General features: G+C 32.6%; 1 pseudogene across 1 annotated transcript; it reads right to left on the bottom strand.

Moving 5' to 3' along the window:
• Positions 1-975: 975 nt before the first annotated feature.
• Positions 976-8,662, bottom strand: LOC143602897 (uncharacterized; annotated as a pseudogene). The gene is made up of 16 exons (XR_013147939.1): positions 8,572-8,662; positions 7,864-8,220; positions 7,341-7,481; positions 6,701-6,833; positions 6,100-6,213; positions 5,925-5,998; positions 5,556-5,630; positions 5,307-5,399; positions 4,734-4,794; positions 4,303-4,637; positions 3,406-3,533; positions 3,148-3,317; positions 2,217-2,369; positions 2,032-2,127; positions 1,531-1,850; positions 976-1,408 (listed from the first exon to the last, which is right to left on the bottom strand). The product of XR_013147939.1 is annotated as an uncharacterized LOC143602897 (transcript).
• Positions 8,663-12,440: the final 3,778 nt, after the last annotated feature.

The following is a 12,440-nucleotide window of genomic DNA, read 5'->3' as shown; positions in this document are numbered from 1 at the left end:
GCATACCATTTATAAGTCAAATCTACAATGAATGTTACACAGGTAATCACATGGTGTTTGTCCTTGGGAATTATGAAGCCAAAAGAATAGTGGAAAGTGATAATAATCAACTAACACATAACTTGTGCAATCATGAACAAGTCTAATGGAAGGAGTTTTAGTAGACTTTTTATCCAAAATTCAATGGGCCAAGAGACAAGAACCTGCACAAACAAAAGCCTTCCAGCATATTCCCTGAGCTTGTTCCACAAGTAGAGCTAATAATAATAAAACCATTGACAAACAAACAACCAACTTGTTGGTGCTTTCTTTTCTATTGGATATCCTTTTATTGGTTAGGGGCTTTGAAGTAAAGGTAAAAAAACCAGTTTGGAAGTGTATTCAATAGCGTAACCAGTTGGATTTGAAACCGAGTCTATCCACCAGTCTATAACCAGCTTGGGTTTATAGCCGTTGAAAATGTTTGGAATCCATTTGAAACTGATCCGAACAAGTTCCTATTAGTTCGGATTATTTCTCTTAGAAACTGATTTCAAACTAAACTGGTTTCGACTAAAAAAAATTCGTATTATTTCTTTCAGAATCTGATTTCAACCTGAATTGGTTTGCTCTAAAGAGTTTTAGACATTAGCTCGTAACAATCCGAGTTCGAGTTTAGCTTGGTTACACACCCCTACTTTGGAGTGTTTATTCCAATTGTTCTGTTAGGTGTTGCTATTTGACGATTTTCTATTCATTCCCCCGGTATGACTTAACGAGAGAAAGGAAAGGATCTGAGATTTTTTTTAACAAAAGTAGAAAGAAAAGAAGAGAAAAGAAATGAACCTATTAAAAATCCCAAATTACCATCAAGCAATTATTCAAAATACTATGCATCGCTTTTCTCTTCTCTTCAACTCGGGAACACATAAAAATTTTAATTTCTCTTCATTTTTTCAACTTTTAAACTATGGAACATCCAAATATAATGCATTCCACTTTAATAATTTCACAAAGTAAAAAACAATCCAAACCCCAAAAAGATCCAAACTTTTGGGATAGGATAAAACAACCCCTAAATCTAAAGCCATTTGCACTTTGTGCAATGACTAGCCCTAACTTATACACTAAACCTCAAAACCACTACAACATCCCGAATACAATTACAATTTAACTCGGGTAAAAGACGAACTACCTATGATTTACATGAACTAAACTCGAGTTAACACGGACAATTACTTCAAAACCATGATTCCATATTACCCCAACCCGTACATAAACCTTCACCCTCCCCGTCGCCTTCGTCACTAAAAAGAGTTTAATCCGAGCAATCCAATGAAGCCCCACACGCCTTATTATATGCTTGACATGCCGAACGACACACCCTTAATCTATTGTCACCATCTTTGTCACATTTTTGTATTGATATCTGTTAAAGATAAAATAACATAAAAGTGAGCAGAAAACCGAATTAACCTAACTAAACCGACATACAAACCAACATCTATACTTTTTAATCTTTTCAATGCATTTTATAAAGAGAAAACTTACCCAACAAGCTAGTCTTTTAGAAGCTGTATCGCATTTTCTCCCTCTAAACATATTGAAAATTTTTCTAGCACCGGTCAGGTACAACCGGTTATAATTTGGCATGACCACGACCTCCTCGAGCTGCTGCAACATGCTCGAGTCGCTCGGTGCACAATGTGACCCATACACATTGTTTATTAAAACGTCTTTACAAATCGCCAGGTTGGCGATAATATTGGAAGTGTTTTGACAGGTGTAGCCCGCATAGTCGGAGCACCGGAATTCACATGTACCGTTGTCACATACCCCGCCGTGAAGACTGCATTGTTCATCGCATATAGCTGCATTGCGTATGTAGAAATTGGTTTAAATGTATAGTGACCGTCTTGCCCTTAGATTCAATTCTTAGTTTTAAAAAGGGTAAACCCGTAAAAAGCCAACATACTTTCACAACTAGTGGCGTTCATATGTCGGTTTTGGGCAGAAACCAAACAGAAAACCAAAAAGGAACATCAAACTCACCGGTTGAGCAATCAACTCCCGTGTACCCGTTTACACATTCACAAAAGCCGTTTTCAAAGCACTTCCCGTTTCCACTACAATTGCTCGGGCAGGACCCTAGATAAAAAAAATTTATTGTGTAATAAAATCAACCCGAATAAAAATCATTTGACTAAGTGAATACACAAATGGAAAATGATGCTTACGTTTGCTACAATCGGGCCCATCAAACCCGATAAGACAATGACATGTTCCACCAACACAGTCACCATTTAAGTTACATGAGTTCGGACACTGCCCGAATGTCAAAATAGGGTCTGCACTACAGAGCTCATGATATGCCGGGCAGATAAGCTCACCTAAAATTTGAAAAAGAAAATAAATAAACAAAAAAACAAAAAAAACAAAACATTTATTGGCAAAATAATCATTAGGGGGTGTATGAAACCGGAAAACCAATCCGTAACAAAAATAAAGAACAGTCTGGTATAATGTTTCCCTAAAAACCGAATTTTGGGATTGGTTTCGGTTTTGCATGTAATTAAATCTAAAAAAACAAATCGAAATAACCAAATCCAAACCAAAACCGACGGATTGGTTTTATATTTTCGTAAAAACTGAATTTCGGTTCAGTTTCGATTTTGCATGTAATGAAAACCAAAAAACCCGCTCTGTAACCCAAAAAACCTAACCCAAACAAAAACTTACAGCTATTTTCTGTTTTCGTAAAATCCGATTTTTCGATTTGGTTACAGTTTTGCATGTAATTAAATCCTAAAAACCGAACCGAATTTATGAATTTTCATTTTTAATTTTGAAAGTTTAGTAACCTATAAGAATTAATTAAATAAATAGGGTAACACAAATATTTTAGCCCAAACGCATAATAATCAATTAATCTGTAACTAACAATAGAAGTTAGGCCCAATTCATTATTTTGGACCATTTTTTCCGACTAAAAAATGTCAAGCCCAAATGATGAAACCAAAACCGAACAAAACCAAACCAACGGTTATCAATAGTTCAAAAACCGAACTTTTGGTTATTGTTTCGGTTTGAGAACAAGACCAACCCATGCACACCCCTAATAATCATAATCCGTTCAACCCGGCGAGAAATTTTTTGTTCAAGAAGTACCTTTAAAGCCAGGAAACTTAATCGGTCCACCAGCTTCGGGGCGTATTTTCCACATATCATCAACCGCAACCTCTAGTGTATTGTTTACACATCTTCGTTGGTAACAACCGTTTCCTTGGGTCATAGAGCCCCGAACGAAGCCATTTCTTACTAATGAAGAGGACATACACCTTAAAAAATAAAATATAAATATAAATATAAGAGTTATGATAAATATATATTATTTTATTTTGCAAGATTTTGAAATGAAAGGCCTACCTTGAGTTTATTCCGCGTACTTCACCCAACATTTTGTCGGGCTCGCGTGCACCGTTAGGGTCTATACATGAACCATCAGAATAAGGTACAAAATATGTGCAAAAATCAGCCAGTGATGAACTGTCCATCTGCAATCAACAAGTCAAGAGGTTCAAAAGATTGTTTAGATTATGGATGTAAACGAACTCGAGCGCAATCATAGCTCAAGCTTAAACTGAGCTCGTCTAATAAATGAGCCTGAGCCTTCATCTACCGAGCTTGTGTAAGCTCAAAACAAGTAAAGCCTGAGCTTGAGCTATGTTAAGTTAAACGAGCCGCGCATGAACAAGCTATTTACCTAAAAATATAAAAAAATTTATTAATATAAAAGGTATACATTTCATAATAAATAATTTTACATATATAGTTATGATTAAAAAAATAACTTAAAATATTATGTTATATATAAAAGTATATGTAATTATAACATATACAGAAATAATTATGTATTTATATAATAACATATAATAATTACATAATAGACAAGCTGATTCCGAGCTCGAGCTTTGTTAACTTAAACGAGCTGAGCTTAAACGGGACATTTTTTTTACAAAAATATAATAATATTTATCTAATATAAAAAATGTCCATTACATAATAAGTTTTTTTACATACATAATTATGATAAAAAGATAACTTAACAGTAGATTATGTTATATATAAGAAATTATAGTTATTAACTGTATACAAATATATATATATATACACATTTATATACACATAATAAATAAATAACTATTAAATAATAAACAAGACGCAGAGTTGAGCTCAAGCTATGAATATAAAAATTGAAACAAGCCGAGCTCGGGCTAGGCTCGTTTTATAGATGCCATTTATTTGAAACTAATTAACAAACACACCTTTATTCGATTGCGGAAAATAGCGGGCCCAACGAGGAAGATCGCCACTATAATCTACAATCGGGCAATAACCTTCCGCTTCACGGTTATATGTACATCCCGTTATTTGTGTTGCATTGCAATAATAAGCCCCTTTCCAAAGGTTACACGGGTCCGTAACAAACTCGGTCCCTTGGTTACTTCCCCAATCAAGACGGTCTGCCATGCTATAATTAGCCTCATACCAACCACTATCCTCAAGTAAAGCTAATGTCATTTTTGAAACCACGGATCGCGTGTCAACCGAACCCGTCATGATCTCGTTCATTAAAAGTCTCTTTTCCCAGTGAGACCCTGACATGTTTTTGATGATCACGAAAATGTTTTATTACTAGCATTATAATTATATTATTGTTGTTGTTAAAATGAGTTTGGTTTCGGATTACCAACCTGATGTTCCACGGCCCCCACCGTCTTCAAGTTCCAGCCCGGTGAAACTCTCTGAGAATGTCTGACAAGAGAAACGGGTCATGGATCAATTCAAAACGGGTCATTTTTTTTGTATTGGCGGTCTAAATGGGTCGTGTTCAAATTTTTTTATTGCTAATTAGTATGTGAAATATGATTACAAAAATTACATAATAAGTTTTAAGAAATTATTAATCAAAGACTGATTCACTGTTTGTCTATTTAAGTTTGGTTTTATTAGAGAGGCAAAACAGGTAATTTTTGGTATATGCGGTCAAAATGAGTCGGGTTGACCTGATAAACTTTTTGTCCAAAACTTTTATTTTTTTTATAAAGAATCATACACCAAATATGATCACAAATATTATATTGTTTCAAAAATAATATAGTTTTAAGAATAATGAGTTAAAACAAAGATTTAGGCGAGTTTCTGGCCCGTTTAACCCATTTGATATGTCTCATGTTTGACTTGTTGGAGATAAAACCTAAACCAAATAAACTCATTCATAAATAAATAATTTAAAACTATAAAGAAAAGAGTGTGATGTAACGTACCCCATAATGATGGCGTGCATGCATGATAACGTGTGGCAAAACGACACGTGTCACAATCCTCCCAATATTTTCATCCATTGTCTCTTCAGTAACCTTCAAAATATAATAAAAAAAGAAAGGAAAATCATAGTTAAAATCACAAGCCATTTTAGACCATTTTGGATGTTACAAACTAAGTCAACCAAATGAATCAATAGTCAAACTTGTGTATAACACTATAACTTATACAAGGACAACAAATGGTTTTACCTGGCTTCGCCGCCTTTTTCTCTCATCTCTAAAATGAGTGAACGCGTGAGGGTCAAATCCAAGAACATGCATCACCTAGCAACATTAAAATTTTCAAAACCTTTTTCAATGATATGCCGCATACCTTTTAACTGTCTTACAAAATAAAGATAAAAATAAAAAAGAGGAAATGTCATATACACCCCTAAAATATTACAAGTTAAAATAATATCATATTGCCCATTTGAAATACTTAAAAATCTAAATGACTAAATCCTTAGATAAGCGAAGGATATTTATGTCAAAAATACGAACACGGGTTTATCTGATATTATAATCTTTTGTAGAAGAATATAAGAAATTATCCGAAAAGATAACAACCAAACTCACTTCATGTATGAGGGTAGCCGAAAGTAACGTTTCTGCTTCTGCTGTCAAATGTCTAGGGGCTACATTCACATGTCCTGCAAATACATGAATTGCACATTCACCTTTTAAACACTAATTCTTACATAACAAGTGTGTTTTGACTTTTGAGAATTGAAACGAATATGATATAAGTTACCAGCAATTGCACGGCCCCATTGATCACGTTCACATGCTACCGCCCATGCTAAAGTATTGAGAGTGGTGGGCCTTGTAGTCACCAAAAGAACCAAGTCGGCATCGGCAACACCCTCTGGCAAAAAGATTTTAAAAAATGCATAAATATATTAATTTTAGAAGAACTAGTCAAGTAATAATCTCAATTGTGCTTTTATCTCAAAAGGGTCAAACCGAGAATTTGACCAAAAGTAATAATCTCAATTGTGCTTGTAAACGAACTGAACAAACAAGAACTGAGCATATTCGTGTTTTAGCATTAACTAAACAAACGATCGAACACGAACCACCAAACGAATGGGATTTTCTTGTTCATGTTTATTCATCAAGAAAATGTACATGTTCATTTTTGTTTATGTTGGCTCGTAAACAATATAAATGAACGGTTAACAAACATAAATGAACGAACGAGACATGTGCTCGTATTAGTTCATTTAACTAAATGAACAAATCTTTTTGTTCATCGTTTGTTTATTAAATAATCGAAGTTCCCATTGAACGGTTCACGAAACATTCCCTGAACGTTCGACTCGTTTACAGGCCTAAACCGACATAAAGAAAACCTTCAACATATGCACGTGGAAGTTGAACACCGCCATCTTGTCCACAAGCAGAGTAACCACTTAACCGCAAGTTTCCCTTTACACGTTCAACCGCCAAAGCTCTTCTAAACCAGTCTGCTGTCTGCCCTAAAGCCTGATCTCTCACAATACATCAACATTAATAAAAAAAAATAAGCAATTAAAAATGTAATACCAAAATAATGATCCATTGCCAAAAACTAGGGGTGTAAATGAGCCCGAGCCCGAGCTCTAGCTCGGCCTGTTTCAAGCTCTTTTTCTAAAGCTCAAGCTCGGCTTGTGAGCCGTTTCTTCAAGCTCGAGCTCGGATCGTATCTTATATATTAATAATTAATCTATACAAATTTTAATTAATTTTAAATATTTTTTATCTATAACTTTTTATGTACAGCATAATATAAATATTATATAGTTTATATATCTTATAAATACTTGTTTAATACATTGAATAGACACTATATAAATGATAGGCTCGTAGTCCACTTTAAGGCTCAAGCTCGCTTAAGCTTGGCTCGGTTTTCTAGCTTTTGACGAGCGGATCTCAAGTAGCTCATGAGCCAGCTTGGCTCGTTTACGCCCCTATCGAAACCCCATGAAGAAAAATGAAAAACAAGAAAAATACGCGTTGAAGCCGATGCCTTTTATCCTCTCCGGTTATATCATCCGAAGTGCAATTATACCAACAATCGCCAAAAATTGGAGGATCGTTGTGAGGATTACAAGACGGTGTACCAAAATTAGAAGCTGCAAGTGGTTCACCTAACTGAAAAAATGAAACACAAATTAACAAGAAAATCATTTAACTTTTGCATCACAATTTAAAAAAAAAAACTAACTAATAAAGAAAATCATTTGAATTTGCATCAATATTTCAAGAAACATAAATTAATCAAGAAAATCTTATAAATTTGCATCAATATTTCAACACAAATTAATCAAGAAAATCATTTAAATTTGCATAACAATTGCAAGAAACACAGATTAACCAAGAAAATCATTTCAATTTGCATCAAAAATTCAAAAAACACGGATTACTCAAGAAAATAATTCAGATTTGCATCCAAATTTCGAGAAAAACAAATTAATCAAGAATCATTTAAATATGCATCAGAATTTCATTAAACATATTGTTTAACTAAACTTACTTTCACAATATCACCAACGTTTCTACAATCTCTAGTAGGCGAATGACCCACAGCATCATAGTTTAGATCAATTCTGATGGGCTGTTTTACATTCTTAGTAAAGCCATAATCTTTTTGAATTTCCAATAATACCCTTCCCTTGCGGTGAAGAGGCTCGGTATCAGTAGCATGATAAACTTGTGGTGTTACTGAATAAACCTTGTGCCCGTGTCTCTTTCTTCTTTGTTCAATTATCTCATCATGAATACAAGAATGCGATAAAATATTTTCACTACCCGTTTCTGACCCTTTTCGTTGCACTCGATTTTGGTCAAACTTTGCTTGAATTATGTCGAAAAATACTAATATTAATAGAATCTGAAACAAATAACAAAACCATATTGATCATTTCAGCTAAAAAACAAGAAAGAGTATATAGATAACAAGTTTAACTCTTTTAGAACCCTAAATTCTCTATTTTTTTTCTTACCAAAAACACTAACTTTAACTCAAACTCCTAACAATTCAAACCCTAATAGTTTTCTATATAACAGTAGTGATTCTAGCATAAAAAAACATTAAATTTGAAACATTTCACAAATTACAGAAAATTAGACACCATAACAGGTTCAATATCTCCAATCAATAAGATTTACCACCAAAACAGGAAAAAATATATATAATATAATGTATAAGAAGAAAATATTAAAAATGAAAATGGAAGTTTACCTGTAGAAGAAGTAATAGCTGGGGCCAACATTTCCTTGTACACAAAATCTTGAACTCCATAAATGTCATAATAATTAGTTAAATAAATACTGTACCCAGATCAAAAGATTAAACCTTTCTAAAAAAATAAAAAAAAAAACATTAATGTTAGTTGTTGAATAGTTAAAAAGAAAGATGTGTTCTTGAGTACTGTTGGATTCTTGAAGGGGTAAGGTGAGAGGAGAAGAGTTTTCAGTTACTAAAAAATTTGGTGTCGTGATGATTATTATATATAAGTTTAGAATAAAAGGAGTTAGCGGTAAAAGTTAGTGATAGGATGGAACTAGTGATTAACAGGAATTAATTGAAATTAACAAAAATCGGGATTAACTGAGATTAATTGACTATTAATTGATTAATTAAGGACACATATTCGGGATTTTTACAACCATAGTTATACATGTCCACAACATTAAAACTTATTTGACGAAGATTAACGAGTGGGACACCACTTCTTTTATGGGTTAGGGGCATTAGAGACCAGATTGGTTTAAGTGTTAACGGTCTTTAAAAACTTCTACACTCACACATAATAATTTAATGAGTGTTTTTAAATTAAAGTAGTAGGGTCATGCGAGGTTGTATCATTTCTTTTAAATGAAATGAAATAAAAGTAAAAAATGAGATTTAACGCTTACGTAAAGTTAAAAACTATGAATAACCCATGATATTAACTATTAAGAGTTTGATTTGATTGTAGTAATGGAACTCTCTTTGAATAATATTTACTTGCGATATTTGTGGACTAAAGGGCATTACGCGTGATTTTCTCCATGTGGATCTAGACAAAATTCATGCCTAGTCACCATATGATTTTTCTTTCTTTTTTTGTTTTTCATGTTTGTTTATAAGAAGATGATAAGTTTTGATGTTAGTCTAATCTTTGGCTTTAACCGAAACCCTAAACTTGTAGAGGTCGGTGCAAAAGTTAATAATTAAGCTTTTTATGTAGTCAAATAGATTAAATCTTTGGAAACTTCCTTAAGCAATTGCCAATATACATTATTAGTGTGGTGATAATGATATGGTTGAGTAAATCAAGTTTTTATATACTAATATTTTGATGCGTTTAATGTAGTGAGGACATCCACAATAATAATTTTCTAGGAGTTATTATTAAGTCATTTTTATGTCTTGTTTTTCAAATGAGTTCTTTGATAAGAATTAGAAAAATAGAGATGGTGCATGCTCTTTTGCATGTGGTGGACCACATTGTTAGACCCTCCGTAGTGGGAACACCGCCCCAAAGCGTCGCATAGCGTCGGAAACACCGCCCATGAGACGCTATAAAGAGGAGGGGGGGGGGGGGCGCTCCCCACACAGCGCTGGATGGGTGAGGAAAGAAGGAAGATGATTGGCTACTTTATTTTCTTTTTGTTTTTAAGATAAAAATAATAAAATATTAATGAGAAAATGATTTATATTGGCTCCATTCACTACACTCTTTTTATCCAAAAAAACTTTATGGTGATGTGGCGTCATCTGACGCAAAACGCCCCTATAAGGGTTTCATCCACACACACTGTCTTATTTTGATTTTGTTAGGTGTTTTTATGATATAACAACTAACTAAATAATTTTTTTTTGTGTTTTTTACACCTTCATGTTGTGGATGCCCTAATACACGCATAAACTAATCACGACTAAGTCAGCCGATACCTATTATGTTGGGGTCAGTGCAGCTAGTTCAGATAATATATTAACGTTGATAAAAGACAAAACTTGATATTTAAAAATAATAAATACAAAGATTTATCCCACATCTAATAGAGTAATAGTCATCAATCCCTTACCTAGGCCTCCCTAGGCAAAATCTCTTTAATATTATTTTCTTTATGAAGTAGATAATTTTATTTTTTATATATATGCCACAGAAGAACGAGAAGTGAGAACTGAGAATCAACCTAAAAGACAACCTAAACCGCTTCTATTAAATTGCTTTTAATGTGTCAAAAATATTGAATTATTATGACATCAATCGATCGGTGTTCACCAAACATGTGAGCGTAACGCTTACAGTTTTAAATTTTGTTTTATATAAAATACTATCCTTTAACATAGATCATACACTCTCTCCTCTGCTCTATTTTAAATCATAATTTTTTTACTTGCGTTAAAACTTTTTATAAACATGTGATGTTTTAGGGCTTTTAATCGTAAGTATAATATGAGTCGATTTGTGTAAAACTTACTTCGAAACGGTGCTTCAGTTTAGAAGTGTGAACTTCGGTTAACAAAAATTCAGTCGTTTGAAAGGTATATTTCGAGATACACTATGCATCGATGGACTCGTATCTTCCTTTGTATCAAAGGTCTTAAAACAGTAGTTTGTAATTTGGATAAAACTTAACGTCATTAAGTTTTTTTTAGAGGTACAATGAGAGTAAAATATTGTAAAAGTTCGGACCACCAACGGAAATATACCCAGCTGGAATTATTATCAGTCAATGACAATAAGTTGGGTTTATTGAAATCCAATTTACCATATATATATATAATTGTAGTTGGTCCATGTAGGAAAATGTCTTATCTTTCCTCTACTTTTTGGTAAATTATATACATTTTTATCATATATTTCTTTTAGACCTTACTAATAACTTAATTTTTATTAGAATTGTAACTTTTTTATTATTTTAACAACTTGAAGAAAAACGTCCTGATCACTTTTTTCAAAGGACACTTACATTAAAAGACAACTACCAAACAACAAAAGACACTTATGTATGAGAAATGATGATTTCCTTAATCCTAAAAGTGACTAAAGTTATGTAAAATTTTATACTTAATTAGTTACCTTTTAAACTACAAACTCTCGAACCAATAACTTAGTCGTAACTTTTACATAAATTTGCTTATACTATGATTTGAACCCTCATTACTTAGGAGGGACTCCATCTTATCAGTTATCATGACGCCCTAAGACCATTACGTTGTGTTCTCGAGTTCATTTATAAAAAGAAAAAAGTTTTCTTTTTTTATCTTTTCTTTTGGTATCTTCATTTTCTCTTCAATTTTAATTTATTCCGAATCTTTTCAATTTGGAATGATACAAATTTTTTTATTTACTAATTATTTTCTCTTTCCTCCCGTCATTTTCTTTCTTTTAATGAAACTCGGGAACACCTCTTTTTAATTTTCCTTCCTTTTCTTTTCTTAAATGAAACTCGAGAACATAACATATTTTTTCCATCTCTTATTTTCCTTCCTTTAAATGAAACTCGGGAACACGGTATTAGGCTCCAAAGTCTTTAATTATGTATGTAGAATTAATTAATTACATGTCTACCTGTTAATATTTTAGGAGTTGATGAATAAAGTTATATACAATAATGAAAGGCGAAATACACATATTTGTTTGCATGGATTTGGTGAAACATACTGAAACACTTCACCACAATGATAAAGTCTAGTTTTTCTTTAATTTGTTATTGTATATTGAAGTACGTTGTTTAATTATTACTCCGTATTATTATTATTATTATTAATTATTATTATTATTATATGAATGTATTTTAGTTATTAATGTACATTAATTATTATTATACATGTATATAAAAGTATTATTTGTATTTTAATGACGTGGTAGTGAAAGTTCAGTGAAACTATGCCTGGGATTGCTGCCAAATACGATGATAGAAATTGATGTAACGTTATTACGAAAGTTAAAATTTAAATGGGAAGTGGAAACACACCCCATAATTTTCAGTTCCAAAGAAGTTATTACAAACCATTATAGGATAAAACTTCAGAATTCTAAAATTTACCAAGTGAATGATTAACGGACCCCGTGTGGTACCACACCCATTTTGTCTAAAAAATGACAATTAGAC

This window comes from Bidens hawaiensis, unplaced genomic scaffold (genome assembly GCF_021521415.1).
Source record: "Bidens hawaiensis isolate Kalapana, Puna unplaced genomic scaffold, B.hawaiensis_p1.1 tig00060050_1, whole genome shotgun sequence".
Lineage (NCBI taxonomy): Eukaryota > Viridiplantae > Streptophyta > Magnoliopsida > Asterales > Asteraceae > Bidens > Bidens hawaiensis.
Note: the sequence above shows the minus strand (reverse complement) of the source record. Positions and strands in the feature narration are given on the sequence as shown.